Source organism: Canis lupus, chromosome 7, assembly GCF_048164855.1.
Source record: "Canis lupus baileyi chromosome 7, mCanLup2.hap1, whole genome shotgun sequence".
Taxonomy (NCBI): Eukaryota; Metazoa; Chordata; class Mammalia; order Carnivora; family Canidae; genus Canis; species Canis lupus.
The window spans coordinates 51,868,617-51,880,462 of record NC_132844.1 but is presented as its reverse complement, the minus strand read 5'-3'; the positions used below and the strand labels follow the sequence as shown (position 1 = coordinate 51,880,462).

Sequence of the window (11,846 nt, the reverse complement as noted above, 5' to 3'; positions counted from 1 at the left end):
GCCCAAGGCGATCCTGGAGACCAGGAATCGAGTCCCACGTCAGGCTCCCTGCATGAGCCTGCTTCCCCTCTGCCTGTGTCTCTGCCTCTCTCTCTCTCTGTGTCTCTCATGAATAAATAAATAAAACCTTAAAAAAAAGAAAAACCCTACCTCAAAAAAAAAAAGTCCCTGCCTCTACGTGCTTGTGCTTAGATACCACCCTTTCCCCATCTAACTGTCTTTAAAAAAACTCTCTCTGATCTCACCTCCTCTGAGAGTCAGCCTGAGGATTCTCTCATGCTGCCTCTCTTGTACTCGAGCCTAAGTCCTGGCAAGTCTTGCCTGTGCTTTTAAATTTGGGGTCCAGCTAGGTTTCTACCTTTGCTGGGTCCAAGGGCTAAAGTCCAGAAACACCAGCAACTGTAGTAATGAGCAAAGAATAGATTGAAAGCAGGGACAAAGCTGCAAAGCCGGTGTTGGAGGAAGTTGACTTCTGTAGAATTTTGTTTGCTCTCTGTTTGGCTGTATTTTTCTCTTCCACCTGTCTGTGATAAGTGTTTCCAGGAGAAAGACAAATGCGTGCTTTCCGCTCTGTGAATATCTGTGTGAGTAGCCATGGAACTGTGGTCTGGCACTTGTATAGAGGACTTGAGTGACCCAGGCCCGGCCTGAGAATAAGCACCAAATAAGACCTACACATGACCAACAAGCACATGAGAAAATGCTCCGCATCACCGGCCATCTGGGAAATACAAATCAAAACCACAATGAGATACCACCTCACACCAGTGAGAATGGGGAAAATTAACAAGGCAGGAAACCACAAATGTTGGAGAGGATGCGGAGAAAAGGGAACCCTCTTGCACTGTTGGTGGGAATGTGAACTGGTGCAGCCACTCTGGAAAACTGTGTGGAGGTTCCTCAGAGTTAAAGATAGACCTGCCCTACGACCCAGCAATTGCACTGCTGGGGATTTACCCCAAAGATACAGATGCAGTGAAATGCTGGGACACCTGCACCCCGATGTTTATAGCAGCAATGGCCACAATAGCCAAACTGTGGAAGGAGCCTCGGTGTCCATCGAAAGATGAATGGATAAAGAAGATGTGGTTTATGTATACAATGGAATATTACTCAGCCATTAGAAATGACAAATACCCACCATTTGCTTCAATGTGGATGGAACTGGAGGGTATTATGCTGAGTGAAATAAGTCAATCAGAGAAGGACAAACATTATATGGTCTCATTCATTTCATATTCATTCGGGGAATATACAAAATAGTGAAAGGGAATAAAGGGGAAAGGAGAGAAAATGAGTGGGAAATATCAGAGAGGGATACAGAACATGAGAGACTCCTAACTCTGGGAAACGAACAAGGGGTAGTAGAAGAGGAGGTGGGCGGGGGGGATGGGGTGGCTGGGTGACAGGCACTGAGGGGGGCACTTGACGGAATGAGCACTGGGTGTTATGCTATATATATGTTGGTAAATCAAACTCCAATAAAAAAATATACCAAAAAAAAAAAAAAAAAAAAAAAAGAAAAACAACAACAACCCAGTGCTCTGTCACCTTGATGTCTTAACCCCAGCCTGGGGGGCCTGTGCCCAAGGCCAGACAATGTAGCGTGCCACCACAGAGTGCATGACCTTCAGGAGAACTATGTACAGGCAAAGGCCTCTCCCACCCCGGCAAGTCCCTCCTTCATCTGAAATATAACTTTGAGAGAATTCTTTCCCTTCAGCCAAGGCATTGTCTCTGAGATTACTTCATTAAAGTGCAAATGGATCCAAGAAAAGAAATAAGGGCCACTGTATTAATTAGCAATGACTTAATGATCCTTCAGTCATACTGATTAAGTAAAAGAGAAGATCCCTAACACTTGCTAATTATCCTCTTAACAAAGGATCCCAGCTGCCAGCAGGCAATAGTATTAAAGCAGACTGGAAAATATTGTTTTATTGCTGCTATATTTATTTTTGGTAACTTTTATATTTGTGGCAGATGCATTTTCCATTTTATGTTGTGTGGGACGGTCTTTACGATATAGCTATTTAACTTCTGAAAAGTGTGAATACATTTAATAAAAGGTATTAAGTATGTAGTAACACAGGCAGTAGTCACTAGCGGCAAAAACCAGGAAGGCTACGTACAAATGACTGAGCAGGGGATTATGTCATCCCTGAGCTAGTGATGACTTAGTGTGACTTTAAAAAATTGATTTTAAATATTTTGTTTGTTTGAGAGAGAACGAGAGAGAGAGAGAGAGAGCACATGCACACACAGAGAGGGAGAAGCAGTCTCCCCTCAGCACAGGAAGCCCAGTGCAGGGCTCGATCGCAGGACCTGGAGATGGCAACCTGAGGCCAAGGCAGACGCTTAACCGACTGAACCACCCAAGCGTACCCCCTTCCCTAAAATTAATTTTAAACAATTTTTAAAAATACTCTATTTATTCATGAGAGAGAGAGAGAGAGAGAGGCAGAGACACAGGCAGAGGGAGAAGCAGGCTTCAGCAAGGAGCCTGATGTGGGATTCGATCCCGGGTCTCCAGGATCACGCCCCGGGACCCTTTGGCACCAAACCACTGAGCCACCCAGGGATCCCCCTTAAAATTAATTTTAAGTTATAAAATAGTTTAACCAATTTGGAGAAAGTTTGAGAAATAGAGACAGGGAAAAAAGCATCTATGAACCTTCCACTCACACCTCTCATCTAATGCTCCTGTCACACTTGGGTGGCTTGGGGGAAGGTCTCTAGGAGTAGGGTCCCTGCGATCTGCGATGTAAGAGGCAGGCGGGCAGGTCTGGTAGCTGGAGCAGGAGTTACAGTGAGAAAGTGGCTGCCGGGGACAGGGAAATCCTGGACCCGGTTGGCATAGGAAGCTGAGAGGAGGGGCGGGAGCAGAGTAGGGGGTCGTAACCAGAGGATAAAGAGATTGAAAGGGAGAATGTCAGGGGCACCATTCTGAACGTTTGGTAAGCCCAGCTCTGCCTGTGCACTCCTAGGAGGAATTATTTGAAGGGAGCTCTATCACCTAATTGCCTAATGGTCAGATAGGACCTTCCCTTTGCAAGGACCAGCGACACCTCCCGGGGAAGATGAGGGAATGCTAAACCACACAGGAGACGAGAGTGTTCCACGGAAGGCTGACGTATGAATGGGGATGTAACTTGGAATAAAAACTGTAACTCACAGGCCAGAAGCTCCCGTGGTGCGATCAGTCCCACACTGCAGTTGCGGCACCCTGGAAGTCACATCAGGAGCAGTTATTTTTTTGATCCACTGAAATAATTCACCTTTTGCAGGGACCAGAAGTTTTCCTGTGAGTAGCAAATGTCCACCAACGAAGCCGCAAAATAAATATGTGTGTTTATTTGGGGGTCTTAGGGATTGCAGTCAGGAGACACAGATTCAGCTGAAACCGAGTGTTTGGCTCTAGAGAGACAAAGGAGGTTAGAGTTTTTAAAAAGAAAAGAAGGAATTTACACAAGTTGTTTTGAAGAAAACGTAATTGGTGCTGGTAGAGCTGCTGTTACACGAGTTGATACATGACTGGTTGCTAGGGCTAGTGTTAGGTGGAAAGTTCCTTTATGTCCATTTTAACATAGCGGATCCCTTGGCTTTTAGCTGAGTTCAGCAAATATTCCAAAATTGCTGATTTTGGAAGACAGAAGATGTGCGTAAGCCTCACTTCCCCAATGTCGTCCTGGTTCCATTTTATTTTTTAAAAATAAACATTTAAAAATGTTTAAAGATTTTTTATTTTTAGGGGCACCTGGGTGGCTCAGTGGTTGAGTGTCTGCCTTTGGCTCAGGTCTGATCCCGAGGTCCTGGGATCGAATCCTGCATTAGGCTCCCACAGGGAGTCTGCTTCTCCATCTGCGTGTCTCTGCCTCTCTCTCTGTGTCTCTCATGAATAAATAAATGAAGTCTTTAAAAAAAAAAGATTTTTTATTTCTAAGTAATCACTACTAGAACCCAATGCGGGGCTGGAACCCACAATCCCAAGATCAAGAGTCACTTGTTATACTGGCTGAGCCAGCCAGGTGCCCCCAGCTCAATTTTATATAACTCTTTTAGCAATACTTACTCCATTTTATCACAAAGGCTAAAGTAATTAACAAGGAGACCAGTAGACTGTGATGGCTTTAAAAAAAAAAAAATTATTGGGCAGCCCTGGTGGCGCAGCGGTTTAGCGCCGCCTGCAGCCCTGGGCATGATCCTGGAGGCCCTGGATAGAATCCCACGTCAGGCTCCCTGCATGGAGCCTGCTTCTCCCTCTGCCTGTGTCTCTGCCTCTCTCTGTCTCTCTGCATCTCTATGAATAAATAAATAAAATCTTTAAAAAACTCCAGTTTGACAAATGAACATATAGGACAATATCAAATTTTCAGATAGAAATAACTGTTTTTTTTTTTAAATGGTTTCTTGCATCTTTTCCTTCTTTTTTTTTTTTTTTTTTAAATTTATTTATGATAGGCACACAGTGAGAGAGAGAGAGGCAGAGACACAGGCAGAGGGAGAAGCAGGCTCCATCTCCATGCACCGGGAGCCCGATGTGGGATTCGATCCCGGGTCTCCAGGATCGCGCCCTGGGCCAAAGGCAGGCGCCAAACCGCTGCGCCACCCAGGGATCCCCAGAAATAACTGTTATATAAGCAGAATATGGTATGGAAGGAGGGGAGAGAGAAAGCATGCATGTGCATGTGTGTATGTGTGTGCGTGCGAGTGTGAGCGCATGTGCGTGTGTGTGTGTGTGTGTGCATGTCGCTTCTGTTCACTGGCTGATCAGGGAAGGCCTCTTTTAGGAGGTGGCATCTGAGTTAAGGCCTGAAGGATGAAGAGGACCCAGGAAAAGAGCTGGGGAAAGCAATCAAGCTTTGGGGCAGTGCTGAAGCAAAGGCAGACCAACTGGGTCTTTTAGAGGGACAAGGTGAAGCCCATGGGGTTGGACAGGAGAAGGAAGGAAAGGGAGGCACTAAAGTGTGTAATGGCGGGCAGTTCAGCACGATGGCTTAATGTGCAGACTTTATAATAGGCTACCTGAATGCAAAGCTCTACTCAACACAACCTAGCTCTGTGACGTTGGACAGGCTACTTAACATCTCTGTGGCTCATTTCTTCATCGATAAAGAGGGGGAAATACAGGTTACCACTTCACGGAGCTTCTATGAAGATTACATGAGACATTCTTTTTTTTTTTTTTTTTTTAAGATTTTGTTTATTTGACACAGAGAGAGAGAGCACAAGTAGGCAGAGTGGCAGGCAGAGGGAGAGGGAGAAGCAGGCTTCCCACTGAGTAGGGATCCTGATGCGGACTCGATCCTAGGACCCTAGGATCATGACCTGAGCCAAAAGCAGAAATTTAACTGACAGGCACCGGACATGAGACATTCTGAGGAAAGCCCAGTGCTGTTTTGGCACCTGGTTCATCCTCGGTAGATACTGGATATTAGTATTAATGTGTCCATGTCCATGTAGACTAGTCCAGTGTAAAGAGTCCCTGTTCTTGGGGCTGCACTTGGAAGGACACTGCTAAGTTGGGACACTACTTTTTCAAAGTTGAGCAGTAATACACCAGAGATCTGCAAATGAGGGCTCGCAGGCCAAACCTCCCCTGATGCCTATTTTTGTAAATCCTTGAGTAAGAAATAGGTTTACACTATCACATGTTTGGAAAAAAATAAAAATAGGAATATTTCATGATACATAAAAAATATGTGACATTCAAATTTCAGTGTTCCCAAATGAAGGCTTATTAGAATACAGTTACAGCCTTCATTTATATGTTGTATCTGGCTTCTTCCTTGCTCCAACAGCAGAGTTGAGAAATTTCCAGAGACCATAAGGCCTAAAATATTTTCTGATCCTTTATAGACAACATTTGCCAATCCCTGTATTACATCACAATTGTTAGGAGTGTGGATTTGGGGGGCATGTTGCCTGGAGATTGAACTTCCTTCTAAGCAAATGGACATAATGGTAACTCCCTCAAGAGGTTGTGATAATTAGGAATATTTATCCTCTAGTCTGAGCTCAACAAAGCTTACCCATTGCTTTGACAATGAAGGTGATGAGGATGAGGATGTCCTCTAGCTGACAGTCCAGTCTCTGACACCTTTCCTTCTTAAATCATGTGGATATTTTCCCTGGAAACAACCTTTTCAGCCTGGAAGACAGCTTCTCTCTCTCACTTTTTTTTTTTTAGCTCATTTTGTAGATATGTGCACACAATAAGTTAACTCTATGAGGGCAATCTTTCCCCTTTATCACTAAGTTCTTAGAGGGTCTCTTAACTAAGCCTCCTGGCATTAAAAATGCCCACAACTAGGGAGTTTTCAAACTCCCCTCTTCTCTCTGTGCCCAGGTTGGCAAAAGTTCACAACTCTGAACGGTAAGTAAACGGGATACCTTCACAGGCTTAGTTTATTTACTTTCTGATTATGGAACAAGATGTGGTTTTGATGTTTGTTTTAGGCTATCTTGAGATAAGCTAGTAACCTATGTCATCAGGAGTCAAATATTCTCCCAAATTCACTCTTTGTTTCCTTTTAAATAGACTCTGTTTTTTAGGTTCATGGCAAGGGTGAGGGTTTAATAGAGTTCCTATATAACCTCTGCCTCCCTGCCCCCATATACAACCTCCTCCACTTTCGATATTCCACACCACAGTGGTATATTTGTTACAACTGATGAACTTACACTGACATACCATTACCCAAAGTCCATAGTTTGCCTTAGAGTTCACCTTTGGCATGGCACAATTTATGGATTTTGACAAAAGTGTAAGGACATGTGTCCACCATTATAGTATCATACTGAATGATTTCATGGCACTAAGAATTTTGTGTTCTGTTTATCTCTCCCTCCCCTTATCCCCTGGCAACCCCTGATTTTTTTATTTTTTATTTTCTTACTATCTTTTCCAGAACGTCCTATTGTGGTATCATACAATATGTGGCCTTTCCAGATGGGCTTTTTCCACTAAGTAAGATGCATTGAGACATGCATCTTCCATGTCTTTTCATGATTTAATGACTTCTTTTTCCCCCACCGTCTACCCCCTGGCAACGACTTTTTCTACTTTGTTTCTATGAGTTCAATTATTTTGTATTATTATACATTATTTCATAAATGTATAGTGTAATGACCTCTAGGTTTATCCATGTTGTCACAAATGACAGGATTCCTTCTTTTCTAAAGCTATTGAATAACAGCCCATTATATATATAAGGACTATTTTTAAAAAAAGATTCTATTTATTTATTTATTTATTTATGAGAGACACAGAGGCAGAGGAGGAGACATAGGAAAAGGGAGGAGAAGCAGGCTCCATGCAGAGAACCTGATGCGGGACTCGATCCCCAAAGTCCGGGATCACGCTTTGAGCCAAAGGCAGACACCCAACCGCTGAGCCACCCAGGCATCCCATATGGACTATTTTATATATTTATTACATTTTCTTTAGTCATTCATCTGTTGATGGACACTTAGGTTGTTTCCACAGCTTGATTATTATAAATGGTGCTACATGGGAGTGCAGGTAACTCTTGAGATAATTATTGCATTTCCCTTGGATATATACTCAGAAGTGGGATTGCTAGATCATTTTTTAAAATTTTTATTTATTTATGGTAGTCAGAGAGAGAGAGAGAGAGAGAGGCAGAGACACAGGCAGAGGGAGAAGCAGGCTCCATGCACCGGGAGCCCGACATGGGATTCGATCCCGGGTCTCCAGGATCGCGCCCTGGGCCAAAGGCAGGCGCTAAACCGCTGCACCACCCAGGGATCCCATGCTAGGTCATATGGTAGTTCTATCTTTAATTTCTTGGGGAACCTCCATATTGATTTTCATAGTAGCTGCAGCAGTTTACATTTCCCACCAACAGTGCCCGAAGGTTCCCTTCTCTCCATATCCTTGCCTGCATTTTTAAAAAATCTTTGTTATCTTCTTGTTTTGATGATGACCATTCTAACAGGTGTGAAGTGATAGGTCATTGTGGTTTTGACTTGCATTTCCCTGATGATTAGTGATATTGAGTGCCTTTGCATGTACCTGGGGACCATTTGTAGGTCTTCTTTGGAAAAATGCCTATGCTGATCCTTTGCCTATTTTTAAATTGAGTTATGTGTGTGTGTGTTTTATATCTTATTTATTTATTAATGAGATAGCGAGAGATAGAGATAGCGAGAGATAGAGATAGAGAGAGAGAGAGAGAGAAAGAGAGAGAGAGAGAGGCAGAGACACAGGCAGAGGGAGAAGCAGGCTCCATGCAGGGAGCCTGACTTGGGACTCAATCCCAGGACTCCAGGATCACACCCCGGGCTGCAGGCGGCGCTAAACTGCTGCGCCACCGGGGCTGCCCGGGTTATTTGTTTTTTTGACATTAAATTATATTCCTTTGTATATTTTGGATATTAACTCCTTATGAGACATACAATTTGCAAATATTTTTCTTGTTCTGTAGGCTGCCTTTTCATTTTGTTGATGGTTTCCTTTGTTGTACAAAAGCTTTTAGCTTGATGGCAGTACTATTTTGTTTTGCTTTTGTTGTGATTGCTTTTGGTGTCATAGCCAGAAGTCATTGCCAAGACGAATGTCAAGGAGTTACTCCCTACATGTTCTTCTAGGAGTTTTGTGGTTTCAGGTCTTCATCCATTAAAATTTTTTTAAAGATTTTATTTATTTATTTGACAGATAGGAAAAGAGGAGGGGAAGGAGCAGAGGGAGAAGGACAAGCAGACTCAGCACCGAGTGCAGAACCCGTTGTGGGGCTCTATCCCATGGCCCCCAAGATCATGACCTGAGCCGAAATCAAAAGTTGAATGCCCAACTGCCTGAGCCACCCAGGTGCCTCCCTCTCCCTATTTTTTTTTTTTTTTTTTTTAGTGAGTTCTACACCCAACATGGGGCTCAAACTCCTGACCCTGACATCAAGAGTAGCATGCTTCACTGACTGAGCCAGCCAGGTGCCCCAGGTCTTAATCCATTTTGAGTTGATTTTTGTGTATGGTGTAAGACAGTGGTCCAGTTTCATTCTTTTGCATGTGGCTGTCTAGTTTTCCCAGCACCACTATTGAGCACACTGTCCTTTCTCCATTGTATGTTCTTGGCTCTTTCGTGGTAAATTAATTGACCATATTTGTGGGGGGTTGTTTCTGGGCTCTCTAGTCTGTTCCATTGATCTATGTGTCTGCTTTTATGCTAATACCACACTGTTCTTGTTTATTTGTTTGTTTGTTAAGTAATCTCTACACCCAATGTGGGGCTTGAACTCCTAATCCTGCCATCCAGGGTTGCATGCTTCACAGACTAAGCCAACTAAGCACCTGAATACCACACTGTTTTGATTACTACTGCTTTGTAATACAGTTTGAAATCAGGAAGTGTGATTTAATGCTATTATAAGTATCATTTTAATGCTACTGGAAATAGGATTGTTTTCTTAATTTCTCTTTCTGATCATTCACTGTTGGTGTATAGAAATACAACCAAATTTCATGTACCCGCTCTCTCTCTTTCATGAATAAATGAATAAAATCTTTTAAAAAATAATAATTTGTTAGTTCTAGCTCGTTTCTTTTCTTTTCTTTTTTTTAAGTTTATTCATGAGAGACACAGAAAGAGAGGCAGAGACATAGGAAGAGGGAGAAGCAGGATCCATGCAGGGAGCCCAGTGTGGGACTCGATCCCGGAACTCCAGGATTACACCTGGAGCTAAAGGCAGATGCTCAACTGCTGAGCCACACAGGCATTCCTAGCTCATTTCTTTTTAATGCTGAATAATATTCCACTGTTTGGATGCATCAGTTTATCCATTCACCTACTAACAGACATCCTGGTTGCTGCCAAGCTTTGGCAAGTATAAATAAAGCCTCTACAAATATTTGTACGCAGGTCTTTGTGTGGATATATTTTCAACTCACTCAGGTAAATACAAAGGAGCACGATTGCTGGATCATATGATAAGAATATGTTTAGTTTTGTAGGAAACTGACAAACTTTCTTCCAAAGTGGCTGTACCATTTTGCATTTCCATCAGCAATGAATGAGAGTTTCTGTTGCTCCACATCCCACTAGCAGTGGATGGTGTCAGTGTTCTGTACTTTGGCCATTTTAAGAACTGTGTAGTGATAGCTCATTGTTGTTTTGATTTTTATTTCTCTAATGACATATGATGTAGGGCATCTTTTTATATGCTTATTTGTCATCTGTATATTCCTTGGTGAGGTGTCTGTTCAGGTCTTTTTGCTCACTTCTAAATTGAGTTGTTTTCTTTTGTTGAGTTTTAAGAGGTTTTTTATGTAGATTGGATATGTGTTCCTTATCAGATATGCCTTTTGCAAATATTTTCTTTTATTCAGTAAATTTTAAACAGAAATCATTTGTAATTCTTTTGGTTGGAGAAGTGAAGTGAGCTCTACAACAGAACTGACTACAAGGTGATAAAACAAAAATCATTTTTTCCATTATAGCATGAAAATTTTTTTGTTGGAATGGTAGTTTTTATTTGGTGGAATAAAAGTACTGCCATTGCTATTCAACCATTAAACAACAATCCTAACCTACTCCCAGGAAAGAGATTGAGGGTAAACACACCACAAATCTCCTCTCTGGAAGATTTTTATGGCCATGAAAAGGAAAGATCATCCACACCTGCATAAACTAATATTATTACAAACTTTCTTATCTCTATTTCTTCTAGAAACCCATTGAACAGTTTGATCAAATAAATGCTTACTTCCCAAGATTCTTTGAAATATTCACCTGCAATCCACCTTATGGTGTCCAATTCTAAAACATACTATGATCTTTATTTATTTTTTAAAAAGATTTTATTTATTTATTCATGTGAGACAGAGAGAGAGAGAGAGGCAGAGACATAGGCAGGCTCCATGCAGAGAGCCTGATGTGGGATTTGATCCTGGGACAGCAGAACCATGCCCTGGGCCAAAGGCAGGCGCTAAACCACTGAGCCACCCAGGGATCCCTACTATGATCTTTACATCACCCTAATTAAGCCCCCACAATGAGAGACCTGCCTTCAGCCCAACTTCTCAGACCTCATAAATACTCCAACATCACCTCTGAGCTCTAAGACTCTGTCATGGTAGTGTGCCCTCTTTTTTATTATGGGAAGAATAACTAAGCTTTGTCTTAGTAAGAGGTTGTTTCTCTGATATTTTCTGGGAGCCGCTGTTCAACAGTGGTAAATTGCAATTTTTAAAAATTTATTAATGAGAGACACAGATAGAAAGGCAGAGACATAGAGAGAGGGAGAAGCAGGCTCCTCACAGGGACTCAATCCCTGCACCTGGGATCATGCCCTGAGCTAAAGGCAGATGTTCAACCACTGAGCCACCCAGGGATCCCTAAATTGCAATTTTTAAAAAAGATTTTTTATTTTTAAGTAATCTCTACACTCAATGTGGGACTTGAACTTAAAATTCCAAGATCAAGAATCACATTCTCTACTGACTGAGCCAGCCAGGTGCCCCTTATAGGTGAAGTTCTTTTTCCTTTTAAAGACTGTTAAAGTAATCTCTACACTCAATGTGGGGCTCAAACTCGCAACCCTGAGATCAAGAGTTGCACACTCTTGACTGAGCAGGAATTTTATTTGTTTTCATTTTTATTTTATTTTTAAAAGATTTATTTATTCATGAGAGACAGATGGGGAGGCAGAGACATAGGCAGAGGGAGAAGCAGGCTCCATGCAGGGAGCCTGATGTGGAACTTCATCCTGGGTCTCCAGGATCACACCCTGGGTTGAAGGCAGGCGCTAAGCCGCTGAGCCATGGAGGCATCCCTGAGCAGCAATTTTAAATATACATCACCAAGTAGGCCTCCTGAGGAATGTGAT

General features: G+C 42.5%; 1 long non-coding RNA gene across 1 annotated transcript in view; it reads left to right on the top strand.

Annotated features, from left to right (window-relative positions):
* Positions 1 to 5,943: 5,943 nt before the first annotated feature.
* Positions 5,944 to 11,846, top strand: part of LOC140636308 (uncharacterized) — a 31,161-nt gene continuing 25,258 nt past the window's right edge. Inside the window, exon 1 of the long non-coding RNA XR_012033590.1 lies at positions 5,944 to 6,376. This is a non-coding gene — a long non-coding RNA (uncharacterized lncRNA). The remainder of the gene's footprint in view (positions 6,377 to 11,846) is intronic.